The sequence below is a fragment of the Pinus tabuliformis genome, chromosome 1_2 (genome assembly GCF_031772625.1).
Source record: "Pinus tabuliformis cultivar Carrire ecotype Pingquan chromosome 1_2, CPIR1, whole genome shotgun sequence".
NCBI lineage: Eukaryota > Viridiplantae > Streptophyta > Pinopsida > Pinales > Pinaceae > Pinus > Pinus tabuliformis.
Genome location: NC_142298.1, coordinates 734,387,660 through 734,404,375, shown reverse-complemented (window position 1 = coordinate 734,404,375; position 16,716 = coordinate 734,387,660). Strand labels below are relative to the sequence as shown.

Below are 16,716 nucleotides of genomic sequence, written 5' to 3'. Positions count from 1 at the left end.
TTGGGATACTCCTACAACAAGGATACATCTGTTGTAGCGTTACATCACTGAGATTGAGAAAGGTTACCAGTTGAAGGGATCTTTATTGAAGCTGTCCTCATTGAAGAACTACAGTTGAAGGGATCTTTATTGAAGCTGTCCTCATTGAAGAACTATAGTTGAAGGGATCTTTATTGAAGCTATCCTCATTGAAGAACTATACTTGAAGGGATCTTTATTGAAGCAATCTCAAACATTATTGAAGCAGTCTTTGAAAGCAGATTGAGGTCACTATCTGAAACCCTTGACAGTGGACATCTGAAGCAGCCTTTTGGAATAGATGATCAACTCTTGAAGCAAGTACATTCATACACTCTATTTGTTAAAAGTTTAAGGGTTGGAGCCTTGAGCAGACAGGGTTGGTGCCCTTGAGGTTGGAGCCTCATTAAAGCCCAAGTTGGAGCTTGGCAACAGGTTGGTGCCTGGTAAACTGAGGGGTTGGTGCCCTCATCATTATTGTACTCAAACTATTGAGGATTGGTGTCCTCACTTGTTCATAATAAAATTATTATTGATTATTTTTTATATTGAAGAATCTTAACTGGTAAACATAACAATTGAAAAGAAATATTGATTCACCCCCCTTTCAGTATTTCCAACAATTGGTATTGGAGCTAGCTTCTTCATAATCAACCTAACAGCTGGAAGAAGGATTCTTCAGTCACAATGAAGAATCAGGATTCAGGAAAAATCCCCCAATTTGATGACAAACTTTGGCTTTTGGAAGCGTAGGATGACATTCTATTTAATGTCTTTTGGACCTAAAGTATGTCAATCAGTTTTGGATGGGTATAATGCTCCACCTACTCTACCGACAGATCAGGACGGTGAGAAAGTTTATATAGCAAATGCCAAAGCACTAAATTCTGTAACAAGTGGAATTTCTGATTCAGAATTTACAAAAGTTATGAACTATGATTTTGCCAAGGAAATGTTGGACAAGCTTATTGCTATCTATGATGGAGACTCCAAGGTCAAAACGGCAAAACTTCAAGCACATAGAAGACAATTTGAGAGTCTTAAGATGGACGATGAAGAAGACATTGCAGCCTTTTTCCTCCGAGTAGATGAAGTTGTCAACTCACTCAAGGGATTAGGTGAAACCGTTGAAGAAAACACAGTTGTCCAAAAGGTTTTGAGATTACTTCCAGAGCGTTTTGATTCCAAAGTCAGTTCCATAGAAGAAATGAAGGACTTGGATAACCTAAAAATGGATGAACTTCATGGGATTCTCATTGCATATGAAATGAGAAAAGGAATCCCTAACTCCAAGGACGCTGCATTCAAAGCTTCAAAGTCATCAAAGAAAGGGAAAAATTATAATTATAGCAGTGATGATTTCAACACTGAATCTGAACTAGCTCAATTCGTAAGGAAACTAAGGAAAGGATCCAAGCTCAAAGGTAAGTATCCTCTCATTTGTTTTAAATGTGGAAGAATAGGACATTATGCTGCAAAATGTCCTCATAAACATGATAGTGATGATGAAGATGAATATAAAAAGAAGATGTTCAAGAAGAAAGGGTCTAATAAGAAGAATTTTTTTTCCAAACAAGATGACTATGATGAAGAAGAATTTGTGATTACTAAGAAAAAATCAACTAAAAGTACCTTTCTACACAAAAGAAATGATGACGAGTCCGATGAAGAAGATGACTATGCTAGAAGCAGTGAAGTATTATTTATGGCATTTACAAATGATGACGATTCTGAACAAGAAGATGAAGGAAATGTGGATAAATTGCTAATGAGTACCATTGAAGAAAATGAGAAATTAAGAAAGAAGGTTATTTCTCTCAAAATAGAAAAAGAAGAAGCAAAAAGGAAGGAAGAATTCTTGAACAATAAACTAAAAGAAAGAGAAGAAATTTGCGAAAAACGTGAAGCTGAAATTGTTTTTCTAAGGAAAGAATTGGATCAAGTTAAAAAGAGTTGGCAAAGCTCTCAAACTCTTGATAACATCCTTAATACTCAAAGACCACAACATGACAAGTCTGGAATTGGTTTCAAAGGAGAATCATCAAGTCCAAAGAAGAATGGAAATGAAAAAATCCAAAGAAGTTATGCTGACATCCTTTGCAAATTTCCAAAAGAGGAGAAGTCATCCCACCAAGAGCAAAGGTCCACCTATAACAATCCAAGGAATGAAGGAAAGCTATCTCCAGGAAATAATACTACATCAAATCGCTATCCTAACAGGTATCAAACTATCTTTCTTGGTTGTTGTTTCCATTGTAAAAACTTTGGTCATCAAGCTAAGCATTGCAAAGCTCATAAGGATTATACCTCAAGATATAAGATCAATTATCAAAACAAGTCATTGGTTAAAGGAACAAGGACAAATCAAGACCTTCAATTCATTTGATCCTTTGGCTAAGCATGATCTAGCTTGGTCAAAATGCAATGATTTTGGCCATGATGCACAAAATTGTCCATTTATATAAAAAAGGGAAGAGTTGAAGAAGGAGGAACCTGCTACAGATAAATGTGGCCTAGCTTTATGTGCACATAGTGATGAAAATCAATGGTTTGTGGATAGTGGATGTTCAAGACACATGACAGGTGACCAAAAGAAGTTTATCTCAATAAATGAAAACGATGGAAATGTATCCTTTGGTAGTGGGTCTGTTAAAATTGCCGGGAAAGGAACAATTGCTCTTGTTAATGGAAAGGGAAAAGCACAAAATGCATTGCTGGTGGAAGGGCTCAAACACAATCTTCTAAGTGTTAGCCAGATTCGTGACCAAGGACATAATGTTATCTTTAGGACTAAAACACTGTGAGATAAGGAAATCCTCTTCAGGAGAACTTGTGGGAAAAGGAGTAAGAGCACCTGATAATGTATACATTTTGAGTAAAATTCAAGATGAAAAAGATGCTATATGAGTCAAATAGATGAAAGTTGGTTATGGCACAAACGATTGGGACATCTAAACTTCGACGACTTGGTTAATATCAACAAAACAAGTGTAGTGAGGGACATTCCAAAAATTATAAAGCCAGAACAAGTGATGTGTGGCCCATGTCAACATGGAAAACAAACTAGAACTTGCTTCAAGACTAAGGAGTTTTCAACATCAAAACCTCTGGAGATCATACATGCAGCTTTATGTTGACGAACTAGGACTCCAACTCTACAAGGAGAAAGGTACTTTGCTCTATTTGTTGATGACTATACTAGAATGATGTGGGTATTCTTTATAAAATTCAAATCCGAAGTTTTTGAATGTTTTAAGAATTTTAAGGCCCTTGTAGAAAATGAAAAAGAATTAAAAAATCAAGTGCCTTAGAATAGATAGAGGAGGAGAATTCACTTTAAAGGAATTCAATGATTTCTGTAATATACATGGAATCAAAAGATAACTCTCTGTGGCTAGAACTCCTAAACAAAATGGAGTTGTAGAAAGAAGAAACAGAACTATACAAGAAATGGCAAGAACAATGTTACTAGTAGCTGATTTGTAGGCCAAGTTTTGGAGAGAAGCAGTTGGGACAACAATATATACGTTAAATAGAGCTCAACTAAGACCAAATAATGATAAGACTCCATATGAACTATGGAAAGGAGGACCTGCTTTAGTAAAATATTTTAGAATTTTTGGAAGCAAATGCTTTTTGAAGATCAATGATGACTCACCAGGCAAATTCGATTCTCGTGTTGATGAAGGAATTTTTCTTGGATATTCTATAAGGAGCAAAGCATACAAGTGTTACAATAATTGACTACGAAAGTTAGTAGAAAGCATCGATGGAAAAATTGATGAATCTCTTCCAGAAAAGGAAATTCAAGACCATGAAGAAGATTCTATTCTCGAAGAATTTGAGGAAAAGTCAACGAAGGAAGAAAAGGACCAAGAAAAGCAAAGGTAACCATCTCAAACTCCATCAAAGGTAAAATTCCTCCAAAAAGATCATCCAGAAGAACAAATTATTGGCAATCTAGAGGATGGAATACAAAATTGAAGAAGGATGACAAGTACACGAAGAAAAGATGATGTTGCCTTACTGTCCATTGTAGAACTAGAAAACTTTGCTCAAGCTAGTAAGGACCCTCACTAGGTGGAAGCAATGGAAGAAGAAATGTTCCAAATCGAAAAGAATGAAACATGGGAACTTGTACCTCATCCAAAATATAAAAATATAATTGGAACCAAGTGGGTGTTCAAAAACAAAATGAATGAAGATGGACAAATCATTAGAAATAAGGCAAGGCTTGTTTGTAAAGGTTATTCACAAATTGAAGGAATCGACTTTGATCCAGGTGGATATTGGTGGCCACCTGCCTATTCCACTTGAACCCTCACCATTGTTTCTTTCAGTTTTTCAGTGTCCTTAATTGTAGCACAATATACTATTTTTGGCAGTTTTTCGGGTCTTGAACTTCCAGAGCCGTTTTGAGGCCCTAAACGATGTTTTTTTGGCAAAATTGCTTTGGCGATTGCTACGACTATCACGTCGATAGCTATAGTCCTTGGAGAGATCTTTCCAACGAGGTATCATACGCGTCAAACGAAGATAATATGACCAAGTTATGACCTCGAGAAGTTGGTTGCCCAATTAACCCCAACAGGGCCCATAAACTCTTGGTGTTACATCTCCTCGAGTTAGGGTTTTGGTTGTTTAGGGTTTTCTCTTATTGTTCAATAATAAAAAGGCCCTTGAGCCTCATTGTAATTCAGTTTAGAGGCATGTAGCCGCCACATCTCTTCTTAGAGATAAGCTACCATCGCCTGAGCTATCTTATTTCCATTCTGTTTGTAAGCATAGTTCAATATTTTTCTATTAATGAAATGAAGTGTTTTTTTGTTGCATCTCTGTGTTTATGATTATATCTGTAAGTTGTTGCGTTCCTGTTTAAGTTCGGGCCAGTGTTATCAGAGTGGCCTACTCTTTCTCTGTTTTTCTTTGCATGTCCCCAACGAGGTAGCGTATAAGGAATTAGGGCTCAATTTGGTTGAACCATTGTAGGATCAACCTCGCAAAACCCGACAACCTCCCATGGCGGAATAAAATAAAGACGAGGGGGCAAGAGATCCTTCAAAAATGTTGCTCGAGGAAGCCCTCGAGCGACAAAGGGACGCGATGATGGATAACTTTGCCCAAATCCTTTGACGACTACCCACAGGCGATGCATCTTCATCCAACAACCACTCTGGAGGCGCCACTCCTTTTAAGGTACAAGTTAACTTTGATATTCCCATATTTGAAGGCCTGATAGATGCAAACGTCGTAGATAAATGGTTAAATTTGTTGGAAGGATATTTTTCAGTTCATGACTTTTCCAATCGGGAAAAGATTACTTTTGCACTTCTCAAAGCCGCCCCACACGTCAAGGATTGGTGGGAAACCTACTGTGAACAAAAGGATAAGAGTGAACCCTCGTTGTTTTCAGCTGCACCCACTTGGAATTCTTTCCGAGATGCCATCAAGGAACAATATTACCCTGTCGGGAGCTATGAAGATAAATACATAAAGTGGACCACGCTATGGCAGGGAAGGGACCAAGATGTGCCAGAGTTCACAAATATTTTCCATACCCTTCACACGAAGCTGGGTATCAAGGATACTGAGCAACATTTGGTGCTCAAGTACCACGATTGTCTACACAAGTACATCTAGGACAAGATGGAGTTCCTGGACATCTCCTTGCTCGACACGGCGTATCGGTACGTTGTAAAGATTGAGCAGAAGTTTAAACAAAAGAAGCGGGACTTTGGATCTGCAAATCCAAAGCAAGGAAAAGGCACCCCCAAACCACAGAACAAAGGACCAAGCCAAGGTGGGGCTACCCAGGACAACCCGCCGAAGCCGCAAGCAAAGAACAACACCACGAAGACGAAGACGGATACGAGAAAATGGTGTGAGTTCCATAAGAGCTCCACTCACAATACAAGTGAGTGTCGGGCCAAGCAGCCACTGGTGGCGCGCTGAAGGCTTCCGAATCATATGCAGGTTCTGACTCTGAATCAGAACTCGATAAGGGAACCGACAAAGGGAAGTAGATAATTGATGCGCAACCCAGTGCCATCGTGGCCACCACAAAGATCCAGAAAATTGAGCCTGAAGATCTAGATGAGGGGGAACGCCTCTTCCACTCACAGATATGGGTGAAGGGTTCTCCGCTGCATTTCATTGTCGATAGCGGGAGCCAAAAGAATCTCATTTCAGCAAAGGTTGTGAAGCGGCAGGGCGTAAAGACTACAACACATCCATAGCCGTACACCATCGGGTGGCTTCACTAAGGACGAGATCTTTGCATCGGCCAGCAGTGCCGCCTTCCCTACAGCATCAAGCCCTTCACAAATGAGGTACTCTGTGACGTTGCTTCTCTTGAAGTTTCTGATGTATTGTTAGGACAACCATACTTGTGGAAGGGACATGCTGTATATGAGTCTAGACCTCGTTTTGTGATTATTACTTTAGCTAATAAGTTGTACAGGATACCGGAGGTAGCCTCGCCTACCACCATCTCTTTGATCACTGCAAAGCAATGTAGTAAGATCATTTCCTAGACCAGGAAATTTGTTTTTCTTATGATTCGCCCCCAAGGCAAGAAGAAGGTTGTGGCCACGACTTCCAGGCATGGCTCCTCTACACAGTAGCAACAGATGGACAAGGTCGTGGAGGAGTATAGGGATATTTTTGCCTCACCCACAGGGGTACCTCTGCACTATTAGGTCAAACACTCCATCGATCTGACCTCAGGCGTGCCGCTGCCCAATGGGTCGATCTATCAACACTCTGTTCTAGAGAACGATGAGATCAAGAGGCAGATTCAGGAACTACTGCAGAAAGGGCACATCAGGCCAAGCTCATCACCCTGTGGGAGCCTGATTGTATTGGTACAGAAGAAGGATGGGACCTGGAGGCTTTGTATTGAATATCGGGTGCTGAACAAGATCACTGTCCGGAATAGGTACCCAATCCCGCGAATTGATGACCTTTTGGACCAGCTCAAGGGGCCAAAATATTTCATCAAGATTGACTTGAATTCAAGTTATCACTAGGTGCCTATTGAACCCTCCGATGTGTGGAAGACTGCCTTCAAATCCAAGGAGGGCCTTTTCGAATGGTTGGTCATGCCGTTCAGATTGACGAATGCCCTTGCAACCTTCATGAGGCTGATGGATGACATCTTACGACTCTTCACCAATCAATTCATTGTGGTGTATTTAGATGACATATTGATCTTCAACTAGAGTTGGGAAGAGGACCTCCACCATATTCGACAGGTCCTTCAAACCCTTCGACAACACAAGCTGTGTGCTAACTTGGAGAAATGCACCTTTGGCCTGACCCAAGTTCAATATCTGGGGTACATCATTGATGAACAAGGTGTATATGTGGACCCATCCAAGATACAAGTCATTCGGGAATCGGGATTGGCCAGCCCTAACCACTCTAACAGAGCTCCGCAACTTTTTGGGTCTTGCCAATTTCTATTGTAGGTTCGTGTTGGGGTTCTCTCATATCACTTGGCCTTTAAGTCAAGTCACCAAGGGCAGAGCGAAAGCAAAGTTCTTTTGGTTGGAAACCCAACAACGAGCATTCTCCGAGTTGAAGAATCACCTCTGTTCTACACCAGTGCTCACATTACCAGACCTGCAACAACCATTTGAGATTGAGACAGATGCCTTTGACTATGCTATTGGTGCAGTTCTTACTCAGCATGGGCATCCAGTGGCTTACCACAGTGAGACACTTTCAGACACAGTTCGAAAGTACCCCACTTACGACAAAGAAATGTATTCCATTGTGCAGGCCTGTCGTCAATGGAAGCATTACATTCTGGGGAAGGAAACAATCATCCACACAAACCACCGGCCTCTACAGTTCATACAGACACAAGGGAAGTTGCAGAATGATCGCCATCAGAAATGGTCCACCTATCTGCAACAGTTCCATTTGAACATTAAGTATAAGAAGGGCAACACCAATAATGTCGCTGATTGCCTCAGTCGACCATCGGTCATGGCGCTAATCACTGTGCTCGACTCCTGTGGGCACGAGACATCGGGGTGGCCGCATCTTTACAAGAGTGATCCAGAATTTGGCAGCATATACCAGACACTTCTGGAAGGGAAGCAAGTTCCTAATTTTCACTTTCAGGATGCACTGTTATGCCACTTGGGACACATTTGTGTTCCTTCAAGTGAGCGTGCCAAGATGATTTGGGAGGGGCACTACAGTCAGGTCGCTGGACATTTCGGAGTAGAGAAAATAATGGCGGTATTGCAGAAGTATTTTTCTTGGCCGAAACTTCGTCAGGATGTTGGGAAGTACATTAAATCCTGCACTGTCTGCTCCATTGCCAAACCAACCATCAAGAAGCAAGGCCTGTATACTCCTCTGCCTACTCCTAGTTGGCCTTGAGAATCTGTCTCCATGGATTATATGTAGGGTCTTCCTTCCACTAAGCACGACAACGATTGCGTTTTCGTGGTCGTCGACAGATTCTCTAAGATGGCCATCATGACAGCCTGCAAGAAGAGTATCACAACAGAGGCCACTTCTAAGCTCTTCTTTGAGCGAGTGTGGGTACACTTTGGGATCCCATAGTCCATTATCTCAGATTGAGACAACAGATTCCTGAGTGCATTTTGGTCAAGTCTCTGGTTGATGTTGGATACAAAACTTACTAAGTCCACGACTTTCCATCCCCAAATTGATGGCCAAATAGAGGTTGTCAACAAGATGATCGTACACATTCTGCGCATTTACAACTCGAAGCATCCACGCACATGAGATGAAAGTCTTCCCTATGTCCAACACAGCGACAATAGAGCTCTTCACAGCTCAACAGGCCATAACCCCTTTTAGGTAGGGTTAGGATTTTAGCCATTATGCCCCATTGATGTGGCCATACCATTTGCAGCCACTTAGGTAGATTCGGCTCACGTGCAGTCCGAAGTTGAAAGGGCTAACAACTTCATTGAGCACATTCAACACATTCGCTAACAGGTCCATGATATATTGGACAGAGCTAATGCTAAGTACACGAAACATCATGATCAACATCGAGTGCCGCACAAGTTCTAGGTGGGCGACAAAGTTTGGCTACATTTGCAGAAGGAGCGCCTTGCTGGACAGCATCGCAAGCTTCACCCGCTCTGATATGGGCCATACACCATCACCAAGGCCGTCGATGACAATGCCTTCGAGCTCCGCATCCCACTGTTCTTTGGTCTGCACCCAATTTTCAATGTAGATTGCCTTCGGCCATACTTTCCACCATTGTTGGATACATTTAACATTGCAGAATGGCTCACACCAACGGGGCTCAACCTGGACTGCATGGAACATGCCACAACTGATCAGATCATGGACACATAGATCAAGAACACTCGTCAACAGAGGACACAACTATATCGAGTTGTCAAAGCAGGCCAACTCCTTCACCAAGGCAAATGGCTCACCAGGGACCAAGTTCAACAGAAGTTTCCTCATCTCATGGAGGAACTCAACGCAATGGGGACCATTGTTTCCTGGGGGGGGGGGGGGGCACTGATCCAGGTGGATATTGGTGGCCACCTGCCTATTCCACTTGGACCCTCACCATTGTTTCTTTCAATTTTTCAGTTTCTTTAATTATAGCACAATTTACTATTTTTGGTAGTTTTTCGGGTTCTGAACTTTCGGAGCTGTTTTGAGGCCCTAAACGATGTTTTTTTGGCAAAATTGCTTCAATGATTACTATGGAAATTGCATCGGCAACTATAGTCCTCGGAGAGATCTTTCCAACGAGATATCATATGCGGCAAATAGAGATAATATGACCAAGTTACGACCCCAGGAATTTGGCTGGCCAACTAACCCCAATGGGTCCCATAAAATTTTGGTGTTACATCTCCTCAGGTTAGGGTTTTGGTTGTTTAGGGTTTTCTCTTATTGTTCAATAATAAAAAGGCCCTTGAGCCTCATTGTAATTCAATTCAGCGGCATGTAGCCACCACATCTCTTCTTAGAGATAAGCTACCATCGCCCGAGCTATCTTATTTCCATTATGTTTGTAAGCATAGTTCGATATTTTTCTATTAATGAAATGAAGTGTTTTTCTGCTGCATCTCTTTGTTTATGGTTATGTCTGTAAGTTGTCGCGTTCCTGTTTAAGTTCAGATCAAACTTTGAAGAAACCTTTTCACTGGTAGCTCGTATGGAGGCTATAAGGATGTTTTTGGCACTTGCTTGTTCAAAAGGATTCAAAGTTTATCAAATGGACGTGAAATCAACATTTCTGAATGGGGACCTAAAGGAAGAAGTCTACATGGAGCAACCAAAAGGGTTTGATGTTGATTTGGGGTAGTATCGGATGTGCTCTAGCCATGAAAATTTGTGGAGAGGCTAAAGCACATGAGATCTCCAAGACATAGAAATGGTTTGGGTAGATTCTACCTGGTTAAGGAGATATTAAAATAATTAATATTTTTAATGGAGTTCCTAAGTCTAAACTTAGGAAAAATAAAATATTAATGAGTATTAATATAAAACTGGGTTAGAAGGTTTTAAAGGACATGGATCAAGCCAAATCTAATTTTAGCCGTTGATTAGCGATGTAATCTCGGCCGTCGAAGACTCATCAGAAAAAGTATGAGAGGAAGCTTGAAGGTCAGTTAGAGAACATTCCAGAGTGATCAATCATTCGATTTTCTAGGGCGGGGTTTGCTAAGAGAAATCGAATCAGTGATCAGAGTTGCAGCAGGGGGCAGTGAGTACGAGGCAGAGAGGCAGAGATAGTGCTGGAAGACTAGCGTAGAAGCAGAGAGGTAGATGTAGAGCTAGAGGGAGCCACTTAGAGGCTAGCAGGGACTGCGTCACCCACGCAGAGGCTGCACAAGTGACGCAAAGGGCCAGAGAGGCTGCACAGAGCCTCAAAGGGCTGATGCAAAGGCCAGGAGGGCTGACGCAATGCTTCAGATTGTGTTGGAGAGGGTTTCGTGGAGTAGACTTTCAGAATATCTGCTTCCGAAGAGAGGTATTACTGCAAGATTTTTTTGATCTCTGTCAGGTGAGCTAGTTTGGCATCCAGTTGTACTTAGAAAAGCTGCATAATAATAAAAGACTCAGAACTGTTGCACCGGGTTCCCCAAGTTGGGTTTTTATGGGGATGATTGTCCAAAAATAATGGTGTCACTTGTGTGTTTGTCTATGTCTTTCAGATGTTGATATGTAGATGGTTGAGACTCTATTGTGTTTATTTTAGTACTTATATGGTTAAATAACTTGTTAGTAATTAAACAAGTAGGCGAAATAAACCAGAGAATACAAATAAAATTTCTAACGGGTAATACTTAGAAATTTCAACATGGTATTAGAGCATTGCAGATCACAGGAGAGTTGAAGGCGCTAGCTGAATCAAAGAATTTGCTGCAAAAACAGTTGTCTGGAGTGACAAATGCTGTTCCTAGGCAGAAAGCAGCAAAGAAGGGTTGACGCAGAGGGATTGCGTCATCAGTTCGAGCCAAAGAGAGGCCAGTGCAGAGGCAGAAGAGGCTCACGAAGAGCCACGCAGAGACCAGGAGGGTTGACACAGTTGGCCAAGGGAGCAAATCAGCCTTCCCAGGATTACACAAAGCATAGAGGCTCAGTCCTTCGGTTGTTGGGGCATAGGACGCCGTGGGTAGATTGCGGGGAGTGAAGCTGGTGGGGCGTTGTTGTTGTCGAGACAAAATAGTACCTAACGGGGCAAAACCAAGGTAGCGGGAAATGCTACCTAGGCGGATTTCTAGCCAAGAAATCCAGATCAGTGTTGCAAGTGCATAAGAGATCGGAGAGGTGCGACTTGACGGTTGGCATGCGGATTTCCATGAGGGAAATCGAGACTCAGAGGGAGTCTAGCAGAGAACTTCTAGAAGGGAAGTAGCGACTCAGTGAGAGTCGAAGAGAGAACATCCATGAGGGAAGGAGAGACCCAGAGGAGTCGAAAAGAAGAGAAGAGAGATGGCCATGAATGGATTGAGGGATAAGGACAGGTTAGACGGTGTGTCCAACTTTGTCATTTGGAAGGTCAAGATCCTATCCGTTCTAGATAGACATCGCATCAAGGCCTTCGCCTTGAGAACCATGGATATCCCAATCAACCTAGCTTACAATGAAAGGTACGAGGATGCAATGGCCAAGGCAAAATGCATAATTTTTGATGTGGTCAAGGATCATGTGGTCCAACATATTACCGAGAAGGAGACGACAAAGGAAATGTGGGATACCTTGAAGACATTGTATCAAGGCAATTACGTGCAGAGGAAGATGCTACTGGAGAATTAGTTGCGGTCGTACCAGATGCAAAAGGGGGAGCAGGTAGATCACTTCCTCAACAGGTTGCAGGAGATCTGAGACCAACTGACTTCCATAGGGGCCACGCCGGATCAGGAGTTGATGGTGAGGATTGCCCTAAACGCAGTCTTCGAGGAGTGGTAGACATTTGTCTAGAGCATTCTAGGCAGAGCGAATCTTCCAGATTCGGAAGAATTGTGGGCAACTCTTGTTGGAAATACTGGGGGGGTGAATCAGTATTCCTTTTCAATTGTTCTTTTTACCAGTTAACTTATTTATATTTAGAACACAAAATGAACAATAGGAATAAATGCTTTTATTAATATAATCTTTACAAAAAATCAGATACAATATATATAAGACTCCAATTTGTTGCCAAGCACCAACTTGGTCTTTTGTGAGGCTCCAACCTCTAGGGCACCAACCCTATCTTCTCAAGGCACCAACCTTGTGTTTAGGAGCACCAACTCCAAGGACACCAATCCTTCCAATTCTAAGGCACTAACCCCAAGGGCTCCAACCCTATCTTGTTAAGGCACCGACCTTGTTTGTTTGAGGCTCCAACCTTCAGGGCACCAACCCTCTAGGCTCCAACCCATTGCTATATTTTGTCTAGATATGTTTGATAGTAATTCTCTGCTCCCAAAATCTTCTTCACTGAATTTTGTCAATCTACAGCTTCACTGTAGTCTCCATGCTACATCGTCAATGACAACCTATCTTCATATGAAGGAGTCTTCACAACTTTTCATATTGCCCACACAAAGTCTGCAAAGTTACCTCATGATGATTTCAAATAGCCATCATGATCTACAATAGTCTTCACACAACTTCAATGTGTCTACAATGAATTGCACTAAGTTCTGCACAAAAACAATTCTCTGTTTCAAGCCTCTGTTCTCACTGTCACGGTAAATGCTTCAGGAGTGACTGTTGCGGTATCTTACTTCCAAGGGACAAACTCACAAATACTTCAACGCTGGTGTTGTCTACTGCTCCCTTCAACTGATGACTGATAAAATCTTACTTGGCTGGTTCGAGGTCAAATAGATCTTCGTCTTCCGCTGGCCCTTTCGGCTTCCTTCTTCCTGCTGTGACCTTTGGCTTCCTTCTGTCCTGCTAGACCTTCGGCTTCCTTCTGTCCTGCTGGACCTACAACTAACTACTTTTTCTCACTCGAGCTCAGCTTTTTTTGTACCTTTATCATCTGCTAGACCTTTGGCTTCTCGACCTTTCGACTTCTCGATCTTTCGTTCGCTCGACCTTTGGCTTCCTTTTTCGCTCGCTCGACCTTCGGCTTCCTCTGTCTCTTCGAGTTCACCAATACTCAAAAGACATGTTCATTTGGAAGAGAGGCCAAATTACAATAGATGTTGCATATTAAAATTATATCAGAGAGGCCCTTTTTAATATTCATACAATAGACTCATTATTTACGGAGGATTTCATAGGAGAGACCGTACCCAATGAGGTCCCACATCCACGTCATCAATCGCAATCGCAACTCTTAACATCACCAATGTAACATGGCCGATATTCATACTGCCGATGAAATGGACGCGATATAATATTAAATAGTCGTCAATAGATCCGTCGGGTCCATAGCTCCATCGCAATCGGCAGTCTGTCGGGTCCACAAGTCTTATCGCAATCGCAGTTTACCATCGTTACATTTCTTCAAGACTTGCGATATGCGACGGATGCGATATTTCTTTAGGACGTATTATAATGGTGCAGCGGGTCCACAATGTTATCGCAATTGGAGGATTTGCGGGACTTCGACTGGCACATGGATTAAAACCGGCCTTAACCCCTGCAGTTGACCGTGATCTAAGGGTTGACTATGAGATCGACGGCTAGGATTGAGTGCGGGACTTCAACCACGATCAAGGAAGTCTGTACTTTCCTACCCCCGCTCTTCCGATAACTGTTGCTCTTGTGACTTGTTTCTTTGATGGCTTTCGATAAACTCTTCATCTTACTCTTTGGCTTCTTGCTCCTGTTGCTTTACTGGATCTACTGCGTCATTTGCTGATCAATTGATCTCCTGTGTCAATTGCTGTTCAATTGAGGCGTCATTTACTGTTCAATTGACCTCATACTGTTCAATCCACTTGGGTCCTCCATCTCATCATATCATCATATATCAAACTTTGAACGTTATGATCAATGGGCATCAATGGGCAATCATGTATCAAAGAATTTTCCATCACAAACACTGCTATATTGACATCAATGACAACCTAGATTAACAATCTCCCCCTTTGTCGTTGATGACAATATTCTTATTCTCTCCCCCTTTGACATCAATGGCAAAGGAGTGCACAAGGACTCCCCCAATCATGTATCAATGAATTTTCCATCACAAACACTGCTATATTGACATCAATGACAACCTAGATTAACAATCTCCCCCTTTTTCGTTGATGACAATATTCTTATTCTCTCCCCCTTTGACATCAATGGCAAAGGAGTGCACAAGGACTCCCCCTGTCGAACTGTTTCTGTACTTTATGAATAGTATATTTTTTATGGGTATGTTACTCCCCCTGTCGTGGTGCTCTTCTTTTTACTCAAGATAGAAGGATTGCTGCCTCATCATCAACTAGCACATTATCCCCTCTTCATGTCTCAGAACTTCTTCATAATGCTTTCAACAATGCTTAAAGATGCTCCATTTCAATGCTTCCAAATAGGCTCCAAATAGCCATACACCAAATGTTCAAGTCCAAGTTTTTATGCTTCTGCAATCCGAATTTTGTTGTCTTCATAGTCAGAATTAAGGAGTCTTTATAGTCTGAATCAGGAGAAGATGCCACTGAAATTGTCATTCTCGCTATCTTTCTTCAAATCAGGATTCCTTCAAAGCATCAAACCATATTTTCTTTCACATGTTCATGTAGTTTCAAGCCAGTACTGCGACATCCACATTGTATACTTAGTATTCATTACCTTCGAGCAGTGGAAACCCACTCAAACTATATTTTTGCATCTACCCGTTCACAAACTGTCCTATGAAAAATTTAAATGTTGGAGAGGGACACGTTCTCAAAGTACTGTGTAGCTATGCTCTACTCAACTCAGAGAAATAAGGATGCAACAGAGCACGCTTGGCAGAGATTCTCTTCGAAGGGTCACATACCAGCAGTTTCGATAACAAATCGAAAGCATCATCATCTAAATCCGGGACTTCGGTTCTGAGATCACAGGGCTCCCATTGAGGAAAAGGATGCCAATAACTGAGTTGTGAAACTCCCGGCCAAACTTCTTCATTTGGAGTTCCGAGCAAGCTGAAGATCGCCTGAAGAATCTCGAAATCATTCCATCCCACAAAGAGAGGCTCCCTTCTATACAATTAAGCAAAAATGCAGCCGACATTCCACATGTCAACAGAAAGACAGTAGGTATCTTGACCCAAGAGCAGTTCGGGAGATATGTACCAGCGCACCCCTACCCTCTTCGTATAAGCCTTGCCAGATAAATCGGTAGCTCTTCCCAGACAAAACCTTGCGATTTTCAGTGACACAAATTCCCTGTCCTCCATTTCTATCCATATAGCTTTAGGATTCAGGCTTCTGTGCATGATGCCATGGCCGTGCATAGAAGCAATGCCTTTCACAAGCTCGTACATAATTTTCTTGATAACCAGGGGCGGTATTGTGAGCGACCGCGTCTGATATCTGTTGATAAATAAAAAAAGATTCGACTTCATATCATCAAATACTATATGAAGGCGAAATTGGCCGTGTCGACTCTTTCGGCGTTCCACATCTCGCAACTTGACGATGTTGCAGGCGCTATCGGACAACATCCGTAAAATTGATATCTCTCTGATGGAAGTGGGGGGAATTCCTTCCATAAAATGTGTGTAAGCGACCTTGAGAGTCACCTCCTCCCCTGTTTCTGGCATTATGCCCTTATAAATCCTTCCTTCCAGATCTTCCTCTAACAACTGACACCTCATATACTTCGGAATCGTATCAAGATTCATGTTACTGCTACAAAATTGAAAACTATAAGCTGATTTTCCCTTCAAACAAAGCCTCTATTACTGTCCTTGATTTACCTGTTCTCACATTATATCCCTGAGTCGAGACATTCAACTTCTGTAATACCAACAACATAGTTATTAGCCCTATTTCTCTAGCATTGGATGGCCTTCTCTACTGCTCCAATTTCTGCTTAGTGATCAAGTGGAAAACATCTTCAACAACAGTCCAAAGAATGGTTACAAGATCATGTTCTTCAATGTAGTGCTCCTGAGAAATGATCTTTATCAAAGGATGATTGTTAATACAACTCAACAAGAATTTCATAAGGACCCTTTCATGAATAGCTTCTACAATAATGATAAAGAATCACAAGCTCCCCCTAGCTGTATACATGGTCTCTTTTTGGCAGAATCCC

General features: G+C 41.9%; 1 pseudogene; it reads right to left on the bottom strand.

Annotated features, from left to right (window-relative positions):
• Positions 1–15,664: 15,664 nt before the first annotated feature.
• On the bottom strand, positions 15,665–16,300 carry LOC149207871 (cell division control protein 2 homolog D pseudogene; annotated as a pseudogene).
• Positions 16,301–16,716: the final 416 nt, after the last annotated feature.